The sequence below is a fragment of the Rhineura floridana genome, chromosome 10 (assembly GCF_030035675.1).
Source record: "Rhineura floridana isolate rRhiFlo1 chromosome 10, rRhiFlo1.hap2, whole genome shotgun sequence".
Taxonomy (NCBI): domain Eukaryota; kingdom Metazoa; phylum Chordata; class Lepidosauria; order Squamata; family Rhineuridae; genus Rhineura; species Rhineura floridana.
In genome coordinates, this window is record NC_084489.1 from 34,900,575 (window position 1) to 34,922,894 (window position 22,320).

Sequence of the window (22,320 nt, forward strand, 5' to 3'; positions counted from 1 at the left end):
GAGAGGTCCTTTTGGAGGTCTTTGCAATTCTTTTTTGTTCTAACAACCCTGAAAAATTTAATATCATCAGCAAACTTGGTCACCTCACTGCTCACCCCTGACTCTAGATCGTTTATGAACAAGTTAAAAAGTACATATCCCAATACTTATCCTTGGAGGCCTCCACTTTCTACATCACTCCATTGGGAGAACTATCCATTTATTCCTGCTCACTGCTTCCTGTTTGCTTGTCAGTTCCTGATCCACCAGAGGAGCTCTACTCTTATTCCATGATGGCTAAGCTTACTCAGAAGTTCTTGTTGAAAGCTTTTTGTCTTGTTGCCATCATTTTCTCTATACAGCCATCATTTTAAAATGAAGTTAATGTAGTGATGCCAATGTAATCCAGTTTCAGAATCTCAAATTTCATCCTGTCCCTAGGTCCACTATTTTCATGGTCAATTTTGGATGGCTATGTAAGAAGTGAATGGGATGTTTTTGTTTCAAATTAATCCAGGCTCAAGAACGTATATTGACCTTCTTTACACCATGCTATGACCATGCAAAGTATTTGCTAATAAGTTTGAATCAATACATTCACATTTTGATTGTATTATTTCAGTTTTCAGTCGCCACTGTGAAAAGAGAAAACCATTAATGAATGGCTAATGTGGTATTATATTAGCCATGACATACCTTCAAAAAAGTTTCCTAATATTCTTTTTGTTTAACTATGTGTTCTTCCTCACTGCAGGGGCAGGAGGAGCAGTGTAGTTAGCATGGCAATGTTCCATTCCCAACCATTGTTTTATATACTTTTTTGGCTTCAACACTTGTAGTGGAGGTTCAACCTGATGGATATTACTGGTTTTGGAGGTAATAAGTCAATTTCCATTTTCTGGTCTTACCCAGTCCAGTGCTGTTTGAAGCTGGGACAGTCAACAAGCAGGTGCTGCAGAGGCAGGCAGGCAGGCAGGCACTTGAATAGGTGGTTTCATCTTCCTCCAGTGTCTAAGCCCAGTGTAGCCTCTGCTGGGCTTTGGTGGTTTTTTCATATCAGAAACTTTTCAGCTAAATATATGTCACCATAAAAACAAAAACCCTTCAATTAATAATGAGTTGTGTACATAACTTTCTGTGATTTGGGCTTCTTGGGTGAGTTGTGCCACATAACAAAGTTTGTAATGTCACTTTTATTGCATTTAGGCATACACCATTTCAATGAAACACTGACTCAAACAAGACAGAATACACAGTAAAATGTTGTTGCTGCTGCTAACATTTATTACCTGCCCTTCCCCCAAAGGTTCAAGGGTGGGTTACAACAATTTTAAAATACAGCATTAAAACAACACAGTAAAACATTAGACCAAGAGACCACCGACAAATAGCCACCTCATTAACAAAATGCCATTATTTTATTACAAAAAGCTACAAATGGTATCAGTTGCAAACCAACCTATATGTAAGTACAAAGAATAGGGCAAAAGTGCCCTCATTGGCAGTACATAGTACACATAGTTCCCAGCTATCTTTGAACAAAGTAAGATGCTCATGGCGTTGTACCACTTTCTGACACATCCTTCATAGAGCAGTGTTGAGTTCTAATCAAAAGTGCACTAGCAGGCTATAAATAAGATAAGCTTGGAAACTCAAGGACTAATATGTTGATGGTGATCTTACATAAGTCACTCTGTCAGACTTTTTGGTTGAAAAGCAGGGTACAAATTTTTAAGTAATAAATGAATAATATTTTACATCTCTCACTCCTTCATGTGGATTTTGTCTCAATAAGTCTTCAACAAACCTACAAACCTTCATTCATGTGAACAATGCACCTAAATTTGCAGATTCTCTTGTTTCTCTGTATCCCTCTCTTTGCATTAAGCTTGACCCCTAAGAGGCTTGAGTTGGGAGCCTCTAATCTTAAATGAAAGATAGCCACCAGCACTCAAGCAGAGCCAGGGAGTCAATACACTTAAAAGTTAATGGGTCAGCTGCAGAGATTCTCCTTTTCCAAGGAAAGGAACCTTCCTGCACTGGGAACTTATGGATCCTGCACAACAGAAGTTTACGTAGAATACAAGAGGAAAGAATGGGCCAGTGAAGTAAACAGAAATGAGAAGCAATAATTACAGTGATGAATGGAATGGATTAAGCAAGCTGAAGATAAATTAAGTAGCAGACCTTTTAGAATCTTAGGAAGCACAAAGGGATAGCAAAAGGAGGAAGAAAATTGAGAATTATTAGCAGAAACCTTGAAGCAGCTGCAAGAAAGACTGAATTGGAACTAGGAAAGAATGGACCAGATAAACCCAGAGAATGTAGAATAATGTAATCTACAGTTGCAAAAAGCAAGAAAAGCAGGGGAAAAAGGCACTGTAGATGGTGATGTCCGCGTTGCAGACCGACAGTGCCAAAGTAATATGTTATTGCAGAAGTCCTGCATGTCTTCACAGAGGGTATGTTTGCATAATATGAAGCACCGGAGGAGCCTCCCAAGTTCTAGTGAGTTTCTTGGTCAGATTCAGTATGGCTGTGTTATAGTCAGAACTGCAGATCTGCTGCTGAAGGTTGTCTAAAGTGGAATTTGCCAGCATCTCAAATCTTTCTCATTTGCTTTGCGGATAAGAAAGTATGCTTGGCACCAGACAGCGTTTCTTCTTGCTATATGGAAATTTGTCTTTATTTTCTTAATGAGCCAGTTGTCTTTGGCAGGGTAGTTGTCCCCAGTTTCCATTCAAACTAAAACTTCACATGTATATTAAAATACATAATACTGGAAGATATGCCAGAGAAACAATATGAATACAGTATTGCTGAATAAGTAGGGCATAGGATTTGTAGAATGCAAGTTAAAATAGATGGTTCTGCTCATTTACAAGAAAAGACACCAGACAGCAATGTTTGTCAATCAAGTGTTTGAGCTCATAGTTACGGCCACATGATGCATTAAGAATTGAAAGGTGCATTTTGCATATTAGAATTGAGGTGAAGCTAATGTAGTACCAACTACTCTGAGTTCAGTTCTATGGAATATTTACTTGGAGGGGGTGATGGGACATTTCACCTGTTTTTTGCAAAGAAAGAGAATGGATGGGATGTTTGAAAAGGGGTGATTTTATTAACCGCTTGTACCAAACTTAAGATCTGTCTCTGTGATTGAAAAAGAGGAAAAAGTAAAGAATAGTAAACATGTTCCTGATTGAAGAAAGAGTCTCAGGAGGAGAATGTTGTGGAATCATGTCAAGAGGAAACTATAACATAACCTTTGTCGTGATTCAGACATAGTCCTAGCAGCCGAGATAGACAAATAATATGATGATGTGATAAATATTTCTGAAAGTACTAAATATATTTGTATTACAAAGTGTGTGTACTCTCCTTTACATGAGCATTAGTTGCTACCGAAATCTGTTTTATGTGCACATGTGAAAAATCACAGTCAATTAAAAAACAACAACCAACAGCCTAAATACTATATCCACAATTGTAACCATTGTATTTTTAATAATTTGCATATTCATACTGGTTTGATAGAGAGTCTTGCTTCCATATTAGATAGTGGAACACATCCCTTTTGTTTTGAGCTTCTGTAGGTACAAAACATCTCTCACAAAAAATAAAAAGTAGGGTTGTGACATTGATTACTTGATCCAATTAATTGATAAGATAAGGTGATAAGATAAGAACATAAGAAGAGCCTGCTGGATCAGGCCAGTGCTCCATTTATTCCTGCATCCTGTTCTCACAGTAGCCAACCAGATGTCTATGGGAAGTCCAAAAGCAGGACTAGAGCACAACAACACTCTCCCCACTGGTGATTCCCAGCAACCAGCATTAAGAGGCATCTGCTTCCAATAATAGAGGTAGAACATAGCCATCGTCGGTAGTAGCCTTATCCTCCATGAATTTGTCTAATCCTCTTTTAAAGCCATCCAGTGGTTCCTGCTATGAGCCTTATATTCATAATTTAACCCCATTCCCCCGCAAAAACAGTATGTATTCTGCTGTTAAGTTTAAGGATGGGGCAAAATACTTTAATGGGAGAGTTTGTGCTGAAATGCAACGATCACCTCTGTCTCTAACTTGGAAAAAAATCCATCCTGGCGTCAACATTTGAAATAATAGCTGACTGGTATCAAACCAGTCTCCCACTCAAGGTTTGAAAACATTCCTTGGGAATATTTCCATGGCCACCTTGAGGTGATTTTTAAAATCAAGCAAACAAAAAATGATTTTTTTGCCTTTAAGTCAAGAACAAGCACTGGAGTTGGCTTCTCCAATCTTTCCTTGTCAGCCATTTGCCTATTCAATATCATTCTCTTCAACTGCTTTTCGTCCTGTGGGGGAAAAGAATACTGGATTGCATATCTTTCTCCCTGCAGGTAGGAAAGTGGCTGAGGGAGGACGGAATTTCAAGCAGGAAAATGGCTGGCAAGAATTAAGCAACCTGCCCACTAGTCGTCTTCTGCTAAACTTTGAAATCACCCATGGCTGATTTGCATTTAAATCTGTCACGAGAAAGAATAATGGAACTACATGTAATATTTAGTTTTACTCCAACATTTGGATACTTTCAGTCACAACGCTTTCTGTCTCTCACGAATAATGGGATTTGTCATGTTTCAGAAACTTTAGGTATATTTCCTACTTGTGTTTCTCTTGGCCACACTTTTTTGTTTGCCACACTGAACCCGACCACCCAACCTAGCATCTGCTGTTTGTTTTTTATGTAGCAAATAGGCCACAATTTCCTGAAGACTGTTGCTTGTTTCACAGTGTTCACTAGGAACATCAGTGTCTAGAATCTGAATCAGGAATGTAATGAGCTATAATGCAAACATTCATTAATATTTAGAAAGCTCAATTAATAAAAAATAATTATAAGTAGTGAGAATAAGTTCAGTTCACACTGTAATAAAGAAGTTGGTGGTTTTAGAACAGTATTTAATTATGAGGAATTGTTTGGACTTCATATGATTTGTTTCAGATTTCCCTGTTACACTTTTTTCTAAGAAATCTTTTGGAAATATGCTTCTCTATTAAATCTGTTATATATGTGGTATTATTTAAGCTGCCCAACAATAATTGCCAAGGTCTCATGTACTTCTTACATAACTACCGATTTCATGATGGGTCTACCACTGCGTGAAGCAAATGATAGCAGAAATCTCACAACATCCTGGCCATTTCAGAGAAGAACGAGTACATTGGATCAAATCATGAGCATCTGTCATATCATTGAAAAATTTAAGGAGTTGAGTCATTCATTGATCATGTACTTCATTGGCTATGCAAAAAACATTTGATACCATCTGACATTACTGTCTTTAGAGGATATTTGCTGACATGAGGATTCCAAAATATCTAATTGAACTTTCTTGCAGGATTTTTTTTGGGGGGAGGGGGAGGCCACATCGACCACAGATTATGATGTAAACAGCATCAAGTAAAAGCAAGTAGTTTTCTACAGGGCAGGAAACAGAAAAATGATGCATCGTCATCAGCAATCCTGATATATCTTGACCCATATTGGAAATGTGGAATGTCCTGAAATTATCATTGTAAATGCTTTTTCAGTTCATATACTATCTTTAAATTTGAATATCTGTATACAATACAGTGATTTTGACACTAACAGTGTGAGAAAATTAGCTGGTCCAATATCATAGGAGAAATTGTTAGGTACATCTGTTTTTAAAAAACTAGGTGACTGGTCATTATTTTTTTCTTGACCTGTTTTTACTTATGTTATCAGCTTCAACAAAATATTTAACTTAATTTGTAAAGAAATGAACTTGGAGACACAATGGTGGTTAGAGATATGTTTTCTCCCTGTCCGTGATGTTCCTATCTGCAGTGTAGATATTCTAATGTTGTCTTTGACTTTTCAAGTTGTAAATTACCTGCTGCCAGTGCTTTGTGTGTGTGTGTGTGTGTGTGTGTGTGTGAGAGAGAGAGAGAGAGAGAGAGAGAGAGAGAGAGAGAGATGAGGTGCTGGTACTCATATCTTGATAAAAGTGCAGTGGGTGACGGCACAAAATGGATGACATGGCCAGCAAAAAAGGTGCCGCTACTCCGTACCAGTGAGTACTGTCACACACACATGGAAAGCCCTGCCTGTTTTTGTCACAGGATAGCACTGACAGGTGGTTTTCCATCATTAGTTTGATTTGCATTTCTGGGCTTTGTAAAGACTGTTGAGTGTATGTAGTGTAGTTTCCTGCTGCAGCAATTTTCTGTCCTGCAGTTTGTTTGTTTGTTTGTATGATTTTTCCCCAGCAGTTAAGATGTACAAACAATGGTGTGGATTGGAGCACTGCTTTTTTTTCTTTTTAAGGTCACATCCACACTATAGATTTAAAACACTCTTATACCACTTCAACAGTCATAGCTTTCCCCAAAGAATCCTGGGATTGTAGCTTGGTGTGGGGTATCCTCTCAGCAGCCTTAGCAAATCACAGTTCCCAGGATTCTTTGGGGAAAACCATGACTGTTAAAGTGTTATAAGAGTACTGTATGATGTATGATGCAGCTGTGACTTAAGTTAAAAAGTAGCAGCAGCAATTGTTGCAGAATAGCCTTCCTCTAAAAGGAGTGCTCCTATTCAGGACTCCAGCCTGGCTTTCCATCAAGCAGGGTATTTTCTCTTTCATTTCTTTTCCAATAGTCACTGTACAGTCTGTGGTTACTGAGCATGCTCAGTCCTCATAAAGCTCCTTTCAGGTTATTTTTTTTTATCCTCTTAGGGGTTTTTTAAAGTCTACTTCTTCAAACTTTGGGGTTCCCCTGAGCCCAATACCTCACTCTGGTTTCGTAGGTGGCCCCATTTTGGCCAGTCTTGTTGATACACGCCACCAGAAATTGCTGTTGGAAAGAGTAGCAAGTGGGGCTCTGTAATGATTGCTGCAACCTGAGAAGTATGGGATTTTTTAAAAAAACTTGGAATCCAAACCAGTTTCACCTCTGAAATGCAATAAGAATGGACTAAATTGCTGGGCTGCTAAAAGGTACAGTCTCTCAGCACTGCCCAATCAGCAGTAGGAGTGTAACAGTGAGCTACATTGCAGGGTTGTTGTATACTCTCATCCAACTTGCAATGTTGGGATAAAGCAATGGATAACACCACAGAGTCACTGTAATCTCTCAGCTTCTGCCAACCCCCAATGTGCAAGAGAAGTCTAATACAACTGGACTACACTGCAGGATTATTAGATTGCAGGATTATTGTAAACTACTCAGAGCCAGACCTACAATATTCATTGTAAACTACAGTGGGCTGTCATAAGTCACTCTCTCCCAGCCTGCAAGTATAAGGGCAGTAAACTACATTTGCTTTAGAATTTGTAGTGTTAGGATTATATTTTTAAATATTATTTAAAATGTTATTTCTGTTATTTGGGCTGATTGCAGGTGTTGCTACCACTCACCATATGCTCAGAGGCACATGTTACTAAATTCTTCCAAGCTACACAGGAAGTGGATTGGACTGTGAAAGACAACCCAAATGGTGTTTGCATTTTGACTAATTTGTAGGGCAGTACAATATCTTGGAGAGGAGGTCAGGTCTCCTGCACCCCTGGTGCATTCACTATAGCTGCCCAATTTCCCTGCTATTTAAAGTTTGATAGACATATCTGTTGCCTATAGGTACATTCTTAAACCGCAAGGTTTTTTGCTTATTAGTGAATTTTTGCTGACACATTTTGGTGGTATGGGGTGCATACATTGGTGCCTAATCTTAGTTACATTAAAATATTTGGATTTCTCCATTCATTTTTATGAACAGTTCCTAAATCGGGCCCCCAAATATGGGAATCATTTTAAAAAAAATCTTTGCAGTATGAAAAGTTTCCTTTCCTTTCCTTTCCTGTTTAGCCCTGAGTCACAAAGGACTACATAGGAACACCACTTCTAAAAGATTTTTAGTCTTAGAACTACGATAGTTGTAATTTGATATTGTAGGGGCTTGGATACTGTATGTAGTTTACACTATGTATTTTTTCTCCTGTATTGATATTAATGGGAAGGAAAGGGGAAGGCATTTTTGTTATGGATAATTTATTTCATTTCAGACTATATGATCATTTGGTGAAAGCCCTATTGATTACCCTTCATAGCTTTACAGAGCTTTTCTTCTAAGCACTTAAAGTTTGAGTCGTCTTAGTCCCGTAGGACTTAAAAAGAAAGCTGTTAGTAGCATGAAATTCTTCTTCAGAATATTTCCAACAGCTTGAAGCTTCTTACAAGAATGCGAAATATTAGCACATTAATGTTATTAACCCCTGTAGTACATTTAGCAGCAAAAATAGTTTTTATATAATCAAAGTCTGGATTGTGTCTTTATATTTGCGCACTTTTTCCTATATCTGAAAAATATGTTATCTATGCTATCAACAGATGCTGCTTTAACAGTGCAATACATTATGTACCAAATGATCTCTTGTTTTAATCATAGATGCTGATTTAATGAGACACACAACCAACTTACATCAAAAATGGATTTAGGGTGTGATTTAGTCTTCTGTGTGTTTTTCACTATATAATGGGAATGTGGTACCTCATGCTCTAAATTGAATCATGCACTGTGCATAGTACAGTATTTTCTTCTTAGCTGTGGTTCTCCTTGGTAGAATGTTCTGTTTGTTCCTTTCGCTTTGAACAGGCAGTTCATTTTTAGAAACAATAGTGCAGTTATTCATAAATGTGTTGGAGTTATTCAGAGGAAAAATAATTTAATTATTTCAGGTTGTTCACTTCAAGCTTATTTCGCGGCTTTGTCATCCTGGCAGCAGCCATTACATCAGGCTGCAATAGAGGAGGGAAGATGCAGGGCCAACCACCAGCTCTGCTGAGAAGCCAGGCTCCTCCCTCCAATCCTCACCTGACAGCAGCCCTTACATCAGGCTGCAGCAGAAGAGGGTAGAAAGCGGAGGGATGCAGGGCCACTCCACTCTCAGCACCGCTGAGAGACCAGCAACCTTTGGCTCCCTGTCTTGAACTTTTTCAATTCATCTAGTTATTGGAATAACTTTTAACTAACAACTTGTACCTGAATGTCTTGTTTCCTCCTCCCTCCCAAATCATTGTGTGTGTGTGTGATGTCTTTTTGGATTGTAAGACAGAAGACAGAGACTGTCTTGTTTGTAGTGGGAACCTTTTTTGGTTGAAGAGCATGATTAGAATTACTGAAAATAAATTTAACTTATGTCATTTGAGGGAGGGTATCTGTCCATATGTATATACAAAGAGCTTTTCTAGTACTAATATTGGCTTGTATGCTTATGTACTGGAAGGGAAGTTGATAATCACTCTGCACCTGAGATATACGAATATCTTAGAAATGTTCAAATACTTTCCCTATTGATACTGGCATTCCATTTCAGTTCTCAAACCTTTTTTTTATTCTATAGATTCTCTGACAGTCTTTATTACTTAGTACCCAGATATGCTGACTTCTCTCCTAACACTGAATTTGTTTCAATTGACATTTTTACTTTTACATGCAGTCAGATGATACTATACTTGGATGGCAAGTGTCTTCATATTGTGTTTTTAATTCCACTGAACCCAGCAGAGTTAAATGTAGTTTGGAAGCACAGGGAAGAATTAATGATTGCAAGATACAGAGTTGGTAAATTATTTATTCTGGCCCCGAGGAAGCTGAAAAGCTGAGTGAAAGACTAATAAATCATTTTTGGTAGTGCTGGTTGTCACTTCCAATTATTTTAGACGGTTTTGTGATAAACTGCAGCACCTGCTAGATATCCCTACACCATTCCTTGATGCTGGCAATGGAGCTTGTTTAGTCGATTATCAAAGACGAGTTTACCTAAACTTTCTACAGGTTAATAAAGGAAGGATTGCTGTTTGTCCTCCTGCCTTTGTTTTTGAAGATGTCTTTTTAGAGCATGTGTGGTGTATGGAAGAGGGACTGTACAGTTTGACAAGCTGATAGCTATTAATCCAAAGTTTTCTGTAGCCCCACCCACGAGTGAACATCTATTTAAGACCACATACTTTCTTGATCTAGGTTTTTTGCACTAAACCATTTATTTTGGATGATGATGATGCTGATCCACCCTTCCTTCCAGAAGAAGCCTTACTCCTGTTATGGGGTAAGCACAGAGATTATTATGCTAAAGTCAGGGAAGTAGCCATTTCACTTACATTAGTGATTAGAGGCTGTACAACTGAAGCAGGCAATAGTTTTGTCCAAATACAGCTCTAATCAAAAGGGGATATTGTATAAAAGCAGCATGTTTGCCAATCCACTTGGTAAAAAAGCTGCAATATGCATTGTTCATTATTGCTCCTTAATTGTGTAGATGTTGATTATATTTGGACATGTTTTTGCCATTAGCTAATCATGTAAGTTTATTTTTGCACAATAGATAAAAACAATGGTGGAGTTTCATCCATGTGAAACACAGAGGACTCAAGTCCTGTTAATATAAATTCAGCCTTCTAATTTATAATTTCATATCTTCAAATGGTTTTGCTTAAGAAGAGATGCCGCTGCTATTCACTGGATTGTGTAACAACTACAAATGTCTGCCAGATGACATACTTCATCATACGCCTTATGCAAAGCATAGTTTCTTAAAAGCCAATGGATAGTTATAGACCTGGTTTCTAGCCCAGGTGTATGCTACACCTGTAATACTTTTGTTCTGGGCTTCATTTATCTCGGTAACCATCACCCAGCTAAATTTTTGTTGAAAAATGTAATGTGAGAACATTTTTCAGTGGAAGGCAGGAGTAAGCCTCAACATGGGAGAACGAAACACATCCATTGCCAACATATGGCACAGGTTGTGGCTGAGCTTATTGCTGTTGACCATGAAATGTGGTATGATTGCTTCCCTTCAGTGATGTGCATAATGAAACTCTTGAATTGGCAGTGGAATGAAACATGGTTGAAAAGCCCAGACGATTGCAAGGCCTGTTTTACCAAGCAATCTCTTTTCCTTTAAAAATGTAGATCCTGTATCTGTAGATCAGCCTTGTCCAACCTTTGGGCCACAGATGTTGCTGGACTACAGTTCCCATAATTCCTGACCATTGGCCATGCTGGCTGGGGCTGATGGGAGTTGCAGTCTAGCAACATCTGGGAACCCAAAGGTTGGACAAGGCTGCTGTAGATGAATATGTGTGAGTGTTGAGCCAACATGTTCACTACTTTTTTCTTGGGTCTATGGGTCATCAGCACTGGTAGGTAGGGACACCTAAATATCCCTATGCTTGACTTGAAAATGATCTGGTTTTTTGCAAGCCACAGCTTCTGTCTTGGCTACATATAGTTCCCCCTTCTGGTCCACTCTCAAAGTGACAGTATAAAGTAGAGAAGCAAAACTAGTACGTGTTCCTCAGTGAGTAAGTTTGCGGAGAGTATCTGGATTAAAATAAATGTGGCAAGGAATAAAAGGAACATAGTGGTTGGACTCTATTATTGACACCCAATGAAGAAAAAGACGAGGATGAAACTTTTGAAAAGCAAATTGCCAATGTTTGAAGGAGGCATGATGTAGGAGTAATGGGGGACTTCAATTACTCCGATATCTGTTGGGAGACAAATTCTGCCGAGCATGGCCCATACATTGGAGATAACCTTCTCCTATAGAAAGTGGAGGAAGGAACTAGAGGACCAGCTGTCTTTGACTTGATTCTAACCAATAGAGATGATTGAGTGGATGAAGTGACAGTTACAGGACCCTTGGGGGAAAGTGACCATGTTATACTTGAGTTCTTGATTTTGAAGGAAGCAAAAGCTGAGAGTAGCCATATGCATACCCTGGACTTCAGGAAAGCTGATTTTAATAAACTCAGAACAATGATAAGTAAGGTTCCATGGCAAGTGACCCTAATGAGGAGTCCAAGGTGTGTGGGAGTTTCTAAAAAAGGAAATTCTAAAGGCACCGTTGCAAACAATTCCAACAAGGAAAAAAGGGGGAAGACAGCAGAATAAGTCAGTGTGGCTTCACAAAAAGCTTAGAGATGACCTGAAAACAAAAAAAAGACACATAATAGGAAGTGAAAGGAAGGCCAAGCCACAAAGGAAGAGTACAGACAGATAGCACGGAATTGGCATCACGAAGGCTAAAGCTGAGGAGCTGAGGTTAGCAAAGGATGCTAAAAGCAACAAAAAGTTTTCTTCAGGTACGTCCTTAGTAAAAGAGAAAGGAAATGATGGTACAGCTACTCAATGAGGATGACAAAATGATAACGGATGACAAAGAAAAGGGAGAAGTGCTCAGTTTCTACTATGGCTCAGTCTTCTCCAAAAAGACGGTCTATGATCCTCCTGGCAAATGTGATGTTGAAAGGGCAGGATTGCAGCTTGAAATTGATAGACAATGGTCAAGGAATACCTGATTGCTTTGAATAAGTTTAAATCTGCAGGGCCCGATGAACTGCATCCTAGAGTATTGAAGCAATGGGCTGAAGAACTCTCAGAACCGCTGTCTATTACCTTTGTGAAATCGTGGAAGATGGGTGAAGAGCTGGATGAGTGGAGGAGAGCTAATGTTGTCCTTATCTTCAAAAAGAGCAAAAAAGGGAACCTGGGAACTACAGACCAGTCGGCTTGACATCAATCCCTGGGAAAATTCTGGAGCAGATTATAAAGCGGACTATCTATAAGCACCTTGAAAACAATGCAGTGATTACTAAAAGCCAACATGGATTTGTCAAGAGCAAATCCTGCTAGACTAATCTTACCTCATTTTTTTGTCGGATAACCCCTCTGATAGACTGTGGGAATGCTGTGGACATAATATATCTTGACTTCAGCAGAGCTTTTGACAAAGTGCCCCATCATGTTTTATTGGCAAGCTAGCTAAATATGGGTTGGATAGAACAACTATCCAGTGGATCCACAGTTGGTTCCAGAATCGTAGTCTTAAGTGCTTATCAATGGTTCCTTCTCAAACTTGGTGGAGTTAACAGGCAGGATACCACAGGGATCAGTCCTGGGCCCAGTGCTCTTCATTGTTATTAATGACTTTGAGGAGGAGGAGCAGAGAATACATATCAAATTTGCAGATGATACAAAATTGGGAGGGATAGCTAATACCCCGGAGGACAGAAATGAAGTATCAAAGTGATTTTGATAGGCTAGAGCATTGGGCTGAAAACAACAGAATGAAATTTAACAGGGATAAGTGCAAAGTTCTACACCTAGGGAAAAGAAATGAAATGCACAGCTATAAGATGGGGGATACTTGTCTAAGCAGAACTACATACGAGAAGGATCTAGGAACTGTTGTTGATCACAAGCCGAATAGGAGACAACAGTGCAATGTAGCTACACAAAAGGCAAATGCTATTTTAGGCTGTATTATATTAAGTATAGTTTCCAAATCATGTAAATACTAGTTCCCCACTGTTTGGCATTGGTTAAGCCTCATCTTGAGTACTGTATCCAGTTCTTCACTTTAAGAAGGATGCAGACAAACTGGAAGTGGTTCAGACGAGGGCAGTAAAGATGATTGGGGGACTAAAAACAAAACTATGAGGAGAGATTGAAAGAAATGGGCATGTTTTGTCTTAAGAAGATAAGACTGAGGGGAGAGATGATAGCACTGTTCAAATTCTTGAAAGGTTGTCACACAGAGGAGGGCCAGGATCTCTTCTCGGTCATCCCAGAGTGCAGGACATGGAATCTTGGGCTCAAGTTACAAACCAGTTTTCGGCTGAACATAAGGAAAAACTTCCTGTTAGAGCAGTATGATAATGGAACCAGCTGGACAGCCACTTGTTGGGTAAGCTTTATCTTGGATTCCTGCATTGACCTTATAGGCTCCTTCCGACTCTACTATTCTATGAAAAGTATTCCTATATCGCCATATTAAAACATCAGGGTGGTGTACAACTTTAAAACATGAATCCCAAATAATCATTAAAGTAACTAATTAGACTAACTAAACAGCTGCAAAGGCCTGTCGGCATAGATGCCTGAAAGTCAAAATTAAGGATGCCTGCCAAATCTCTGGTGGAAGAGTTTTCCACTGCATGGGGCCAGCAATACTCAATGCCCAACTTCTAGTTGAGGCTAGTCATGCCTCTGTAACATGGGGGTTCAACTAACAGCACTCCTCTGGATGATCTCAGTGATTGAGCTGGGATATAAGGGCACAGGTCATCCTTAAGGTATCATGGACCCAAGATGTCATGCAAGGTTGCTGAAGAGTGATATTCCACAAAGTAGCTTGTGTGTAACAGCAGCAGCCCAAGACCCTATCTGATATTTTAAAACAGGGGTGGGAAACCTAAGGCTTGGGGGACGAATGTGGCCCTCCAAGCATCTCTACCTGACCCTCAGGACTCTCCTCAGGCCACACTTCACCCCCAGCTCACTGGCCGTGCTCTGTGCCCTCAAGTGGTTTTGCATAGCTGGAATGTATCTTTGAGCTCTCATAATGCCTCTGGATTGCCTGGATGGAGAGATGGATGTGGGTGTGTAGGAATCTCTGATTTGTGTGACTGACCAAAGGTAGCCTACTTAACAAAGGTAATAGTTATATCCATTGCTCTGCCTCTAACCCTGCCCGCCACTGGCATGTGGACCCAGAAGGTTTCCCACCAGGGAATGTGGTTAGAAAAGATTCCCCACTCCTTTAAAAGCAAACACGTATTTGACTGGCTCATAGGATCAATGATAGCTCTATGTATCTCTGTGACTAGCGTGTTGTATAACTTTTTAGCATCTGATACTAGTAACTTTGGTAACTGTAGTTGAACTTCACGAAAAATGAAGTTCCAGATGGAACTTTAATATAACTTCTGATTGAACTGGGTATCTTTTTAGAGTCTCCTAGCATCTGTTTAGGAAATGTGTATGGCATTTTTCTAATTTTTTACCAAATTAAGCCACCCTCAGGGCAAGGTTGAAATTTCTTTGTTGATAAACGTGTTGTCAAAGGCTTCTTTACAGTACATTAAATAAAACCTTGGATAAATGTATTATTTATCAGTTTGATATCTGTAGAGCACTTTTTATTGATAAATTAGAAATTCTTTAAATAGAGTGAAAGAAATATAGAAAAAACAAGGCTGTAAATATTGTTGCTTATTTGTATTAGTGTTACATGCTTTGTTTTGCTTTTGAATAGAATTTTCTAGTGAGATCCTGATCAAGTAGTGAGAATCTGCATTTTAAAATTGTCTAAAGAATGGGCTGATTCACTGGGTGAGTGCCCTGATCCCAGCTGGCTTTCTCTTGCTTCTACTTTCTATAGTCATATTCCCTTACACCATTTTCACCTTCCAATTTTGGTCCTACCCCAGGTTCCCTTGACACCTGCATCCTCCATACTTTCTTTCGTAACCTACTTCTTTCCTTTTCATTGTGTACCCTTCACTCGTCTTCTTGTTTGCTTTCTTCCTTGTCCCATTATGTCAGTACCATATCTTGTTCCTCACTTCTTTTTCAGTTATACTAATCCTATCCAACTCCAGTCAGCATTGCTAGTGTCGGAAATAATGGGAGTTATTGTCCAACAACATTAGGAGGGCAACAGGTTGCCCATGCCTTTGCTAATCTGTAGCCTGTTGTTACGCTTATGTTTCATTCATGTTCATTATGCAGCCATGAGAGTAGCTGTATACTATAGCCAGCGCGGATTTTTCACATTGAAAATACCCCCATTGAAAATTGAAAATACCCCCATGCCATTCTGATGCTTCCCATAAGCTCATTTCAAAACAAAACCTTACAAAACGTATAGTCCTGAACTCAGACACGCTTGCTTAACAACCCTCTAAATTTTCATGGTGATAAACAAAACAGTCAGAAAGAATCAAGAGTTCAAAGTCTTAAAAGAGCGGGAAAAACCCAGACCCCTTTTGAACTTTTTTCTCTCAGAGTTCTCGTAATCTGTTGAAATTCATTAAAAATCAGCCACATTCATAGAGTACCTGTAATCCAGTTACTGACATTGCCCCATACTCTGATCTTCATCTTCTGCAGTATAAAAGTTAAAAAAAAATGCCTGGCTGATTTTTAATTAATTTAATAAATTTTGCATTGAACTGAATGATAATGTCGGGCATGCTCAGTAAGAACCAACTGTCAGTGTTCTAAAAGCCAGACTCACAGCTATTTGCCTTGGCTAATCAGGGGGCCACACCCACACCAGAATTTGATTTCACATGAGACAGTCATGGCTTCCCGCAAAGTATCCTGGGAAAGTGTAGTTTGTGAAGGGTGCTGAGGAGACTCCTATTCCCCTGAGAGCGTTCCAGTGGCCAGAGTGGTTTAACAGTCAGGTGCTCTGATTGAAGCTCTGTGAGGGGAATAGGGCATCTCCTAGCAACTCTCAGCACCTTTCACTAACTACATTTCCCAAGATTCGTTGAGAGAAGCCATGACTGTCCAAAGTGAGATAAAGGTCTGGTGTGGATGTGGCCAGGGACAGCTTTGGTTTAAATTTGGGTGGAAGGCTACATGTGCCTGCTGTAGAATAAAAAGGTGAGGGAAACGCTGAAAAGCAATGATACTGTTCACAATGTTTTTCTTTTGGAAAGGAAAGGGTCTTCCCCACTGCCCAGTGCCCACCCACCCAATCTCCTCCCCTCCCCCTCCTCCCCTCCCTGCCCTTCCCCAGGTCAGTGTTGGACTACAACCTGGGAGACCAGGGTTCGAATCCCCACACAGCCATGAAGCTCACTGGGTGACCTTGGGCCAATCACTGCCTCTCAGCCTCAGAGGAAAGCAATGGTAAAACCACCTCTGAATACCATTTACCATGAAAACGCTATTCATAAAGTCGCCATAAGTCAGCATTGACTTGAAGGCAGTCCATTTCCATTTTCAAACATGATTGCACAGAAATCCATTGAACTCAAAAAGTATGCAAATGATCAAACCCACCTTCCCTTGTCCACCCTCCTATCCCCTTCTTCTTGCCCCTTCCCTCCCCCTCCAATCCCTTCCTTCCCCCTCCTCCTCCCCATGGTCAGTTTAACCTATCTTAAGCATGATTGCACGGGAGTAAATACCATTGAACTCAAGCATGCAAATGATCAAACCTGTCCTCCCCTCCCCTTTCCTTTGCCTCTTCCCCTCTGTCCTTCCGCTCCCCTCTCTTTCTCCTTCCCTTTCCTATCCCCTCCCCCTGCTCCTCCCCCATGGCCAGTTTTACTTATCCTAACCATGATTACATAGGAGTAAATCCCACTGAACTCAATAAGCATGCAAATGATCAGACCTGGGTTTCCCCTCCTTCCCCGCTCCTCTCCCTCCCTCCCTCCCACCTCTTCCTTCTTCCTCCTCCCCTGCCCACTCCATCCCTCCCTCCCCCCCTAGTCAGTTTTACCTATCCTAAGCATGATTGCATAGGAGTAAATCCCACTGAACTCAATAAACATGCAAATGATCAAACCTGCCCTTCTCCTCTCCTCCCCCTCCTTCCTGATCCCCTCCCCATCCCCTCCCCATCCCCTGTGGTCAGTTTTACCTATCCTAAGCATGATTGCAGGGGAGTAAATCCCCCTGAACTGAATAAGCATGAAAATGATCCATCCATTCTGAGCAAGCTTGCACAGGATCCCATTTCTTACCTCCCAGATTAAAAAGCGGAGAGACACTAATAGGCAAAAAACCTTGTGGTTTAAGAATGCACCTATAGCCCACAGATATTTCTATGAAACTTAAAAAGCAGGGAAATTGGGCAGCTCTAGTGAATGCACCAGGAGAGCAGGAGACCTGACCTCCTCTCTGAGATATTGTACTGCCCAACAAATTTGTAAAAATGCAAACACCATTTGGTTTGATCTTTCACAGTCCAATCCACTTCCTGTGTAGCTTGGAAGAATTTAGTAACTTGTACCTCTGAGCATATGGTGAGTGGTAGCAACACTTGCAATCAGCCCAAATAATAGAAACAAGACATGTGCTGTGCTGATCTTGTTTTAGCAGGGCGGAAGCAACATTAAAAAGACAGTTGACATACTTCAGATAATCACTTTAAGGATGTCTGATTTACTTTGCAATTTTAGTGAAGTTTCCTATAGGAAATCATTTTCTGTGAATATGTGAAGTACAGCAACACTTTGCAAAATTTACACTAAAAAAGGCCAAAAATAATTGTGGAATAATGGCACTGACTTTTCTGCAGAACAGTCTCCAGTGGACATTAGGAGTGTCTCAGTTTGCACAAGACAAAAAGAGTGGGAGGTGAAATATATTCTAGCAAATTTCTAGGTGTGCTCTATGTTTTTATTGACTGTGCCCACCTTGCCTTAAATGAAGTGGTTTAAACATAGCAGGCTGAAACCATGCATCTTGGGCAGCTAAGTTTGTTTTTTCCAACAGCTAGAGTCATTCCTGAAGTAGCAACATATTGTAATCAGTCTGATTTTACATCAAACTGCAGTTTCAGATTCAACTGTTAATGCACCCAAAATAGAAATAGAACATAACCTCCAATTTGAAACACACAAATCAGCCATGTTCACAGAGTACCTGTAATCCTATTACTGACCTTGCCCCATACTCTGACCTTCATCTTCTGCAGTTTAAAAGGTTGAAAAATGCCTGGCTGATTTTTAATTAATTTCAGAAATTTTGGCTGGAAGTCAATGATAAGGGCGGGCATGCTCAGTAAGAACCAACTGTCAGAGTTCTAAATGCCTCACAGCTGCTGGGCTTGGCTAATCAAGGGGCCACACCCACACCAGACTTTGATTTCACTTAAGACAGTCATGGCTTCCCTCAGAGAATCCTGGGAAGTGTAGTTTGTGAAGGGTGTTGAGAGGAGACTCATGTTCCACTGAGAGAGCTTCAGTGACCAGAATGGTTTAACAGTCAGCCACTCTAATTGAAGTCTGTGAGTGGAACTGGGTGTCTCCTAGCAACTCTCAGCACCCTTCACTAACTACACTTCCTAGGATTCTTAGAGAGAAGCCATGACTGTCCAAAGTGAAATAAAGGCCTGATGTGGATGTGGCCAGGGACAGCTTTGGTTTAAATTTGGGTGGGAGGCTACATGTGCCTGATGTAGAATAAAAAGGTGGGGGAAAGGCTGAAAAGCAATGATACTGTTCACAATATTTTCCTTTTGGAAAGGAAAGGGGCTTCCCTTCTGCCCAGTGCCCGCCCACCCACCCAATCTTCTCCCCTCCCCTCCCTCAGGTCAGTGTTGGACTATGACCTGGGAGGCCAGAGTTCAAATTCCATGAATCAGACATATTTAAAGTGACCATCTGAACTATATCAACCGTCTTAATAATGTTGCTTCCTCTCGGCTAAAACAAGATCAGCACAGCACATGTCTTCTTTCTATTAATTGGGCTGGTTGCAGGTGTTGCCACCATTCACCATATGCTCAGAGGCACGTTACCAAATTCTTCCAAGCTACACAGGAAGTGGATTGGACTGTGAAAGACCAACCCAAATGGTGTTTGCATTTTTAAAATGACTGCACAAAAAAATGCAAGTTTTTTTGCCTATTAGTGAATATGGAATATGGTCTGAGTAGGCGCAGCATTTGAGCAGCTTTCCTGCAGACAAAAAATTGCAGATTCTCTAAACATAGCCTGCTATCTTCCTCTCTTCCTCAGCTTTTATCTTTACTGACTTGTTGATTTGTTCAAATAATGGACAAATTGGTAACGCATTTTCCAAATGTCAATATTGCTTTTAAAATGCGTCTTGCCATTTTTGTAACAAGTTGTGAAGGGGAGCACTCTTTTTCAAAGCTGAAGAATGTGAAGAACTGTCTTTGGTCAACCAGAGGACAGAAATGACTATATTCACTTGTACTACTCTCAGTTGAGAATGAGCAGCTTGGCTCCAGTAAAGTCCAGAAATATCAGTTTGGGTCCAGAAAAGTGTTTACAAGTGCTATAAGAAATTCTGAAATTGTTCTCATGCTTCCACTTGTGCAAGTTGTTGTATAAGCAGAAGAAGATTCTTAGATTTTAGTTTATCATTCCATGTATCACTCTAATCTAAAAACAATTTTACCATGAATGGAAGACCTGAGGGGCGTATTTGGATTTAACCTAAAGCCTTTTCTGTCCCGTCCAGAGCCGAAAGAATGAGGCTGGAGTGTGTGTGCAAGTAAATCTCATTTTATTTTATTTATGTATTTATTTATTTATTTCATTTCATTTTTAAACCGCCCATAGCTAGTAGCTCTCTGGGCGGTGTACAAAACAGAGTTAAAATACCATGTCACAATAAAATCCGATAAAAATAACAGGAAAATTTAAAACATTAAGATGAACAATTAACATTAAACATTAAAATGCCTGGGAGTATAGCCAGGTCTTAACCTGGCGCCTAAAAGAAAATACCGTAGGCGCCAGGCGTATTTCCTCTGGTAAGCTGTTCCACAATTCGGGGGCCACCACAGAAAAGGCCCTAGATCTAGTAGTAATCCTCCGGGCATCTTGATGAGTTGGTACCCGGAGGAGGGCCTTAGATACTGAACGAAGTGGACGGGTAGGTTCATAGCAGGAGAGGCGTTCCACAAGGTACTGCGGTCCCACACCGTGTAAGGCTTTATAGGTCAAAACCAGCACCTTGAATCTGGCTCGGAAACAAATAGGGAGCCAGTGCAAACGGGCCAGGACAGGTGTTATATGTGCGGACCGATTGGTCCTTGTCAACAGCCTGGCTGCCACGTTTTGCACTAGCTGTAGTTTCCGAACTGTCTTCAAGGGCAGCCCTACGTAGAGCGCATTACAGTAATCCAATCTAGAGGTTACCAGAGCGTGAACAACTGAGGCGAAATCGTCGCTGTCCAGATAGGGGCGTAGTTGGGCGACTAAGCGAAGATGGTAAAACGCATTCCGTGCCACCGAGGCCACTTGAGCCTCCAGTGACAAGGAAGGGTCAAAAAGGACACCCAAACTACGAACCTGTTCCTTCAAGGGGAGTGTAACCTCATCTAGAACAGGTCGAACATCCACCATCTGGGCAGAGAAAGAGTTCACCAACAGTGTCTCCGTCTTGTCTGGATTGAGTTTCAGTTTATTAGCTCTCATCCAGTCCATTATTGCAGTCAGGCAACGGTTTAGCACATCGACAGCCTCACCTGAAGAAGGTGAAAAGGAGAAGTAGAGCTGCGTGTCATCAGCATACTGATGGCAGCGCACTCCAAAACTCCTGATGACCGCACCCAGAGGCTGCATGTAGATGTTAAAAAGCATGGGGGACAGAACCGGTCCCTGAGGGACTCCACAATGGAGAGTCCAGGGTGTCGAGCAATGTTCCCCAAGCACTACCTTCTGGCGACGATCCGCTAAGTAGGAGCAGAGCCACTGCCAAGCAGTGCCCCCAACTCCTAACTCCGCAAGCCTCCCCAGAAGGATACCATGGCCGATGGTATCAAGCGCCGCTGAGAGATCAAGGAGAATCAACAGGGTCACACTCCCCCTGTCCCTCTCCCGACAGAGGTCATCATACAGGGCGCCCAAGGCTGTTTCAGTGCCAAAACCAGACCTAAAACCGGATTGAAACGGATCCAGATAATCGGTTTCATGCAAAAGCGCCTGGAGCTGGGTGGCAATGACCCGCTCCAAAACCTTGCCCAAAAAAGGGACATTCGCCACCGGTCTATAGTTGTTCAAAACATCTGGGTCCAAAGAAGGTTTCTTTAAAAGAGGTCTCACTACTGCCTCCTTGAGACTGCCAGGGACTACTTCCTCTCTCAAGGAAGCATTTATCACCTCTTTGGCCCAGCCGGTGGTTACAGCCCTGCCAGCCTTCACCAGCCAAGATGGGCAAGGGTCCAGAGCAGACGTAGTCGCCCGCACCATTCCAAGTACCTTGTCCACTTCCTCAAGCTGCACCAACTGAAACTCATCCAATAATAAAGGACAAGGCCGCGCTCTGGACACTTCAATGGATTCATCCGTCATAACATCAGAGTCCAAGTCCCGACGGATGCATTCAATCTTATCTTGGAAGTGCTCCGCAAATTCGTTGCAGTGGGCTTCCGATGTTTCCTTAGTATCAGGAGGGCCAGAATGTAAAAGTTTTATTAGAGTAATGGATACATCAAAGGCATTGCGCTTCATAGGAAACCCTACACTAACTCACTAGATTCCCTAACTATACTCTAGACATGCTCTGCAGCGTGTGAAAGAAGTTGACTCAACGACCCCCCACTGGGAGCGGCAGGCTTATATAGGAAATGTTTTCGAACGTAATCTCTGACTCCTTCGTAATTCCTGTCTTTGCCCTGTCCGTTTCTCACAGCGACAGGGGACGCGCATCCAACAGCTCATCTGAAGACACCTGCTCCCGAGCAATGGGCTCGAGGTCAGGGGGTGGTGCCACACTGGAATCCTCCTGGGAACTGCTTGGTAAAGGAGGAACTGGCACTG

At 41.1% G+C, this 22,320-nt stretch overlaps 1 protein-coding gene and 1 pseudogene across 4 annotated transcripts in view; one reads left to right on the plus strand and one right to left on the minus strand.

Moving 5' to 3' along the window:
- The window catches only part of TBC1D5 (TBC1 domain family member 5), a 741,088-nt gene that overhangs the window by 348,214 nt on the left and 370,554 nt on the right, over positions 1-22,320 (plus strand). The gene's annotated exons all lie outside the window — the stretch shown is intronic.
- Positions 1-22,320, minus strand: part of LOC133364811 (DNA polymerase delta subunit 2-like) — an 80,233-nt pseudogene that overhangs the window by 21,586 nt on the left and 36,327 nt on the right.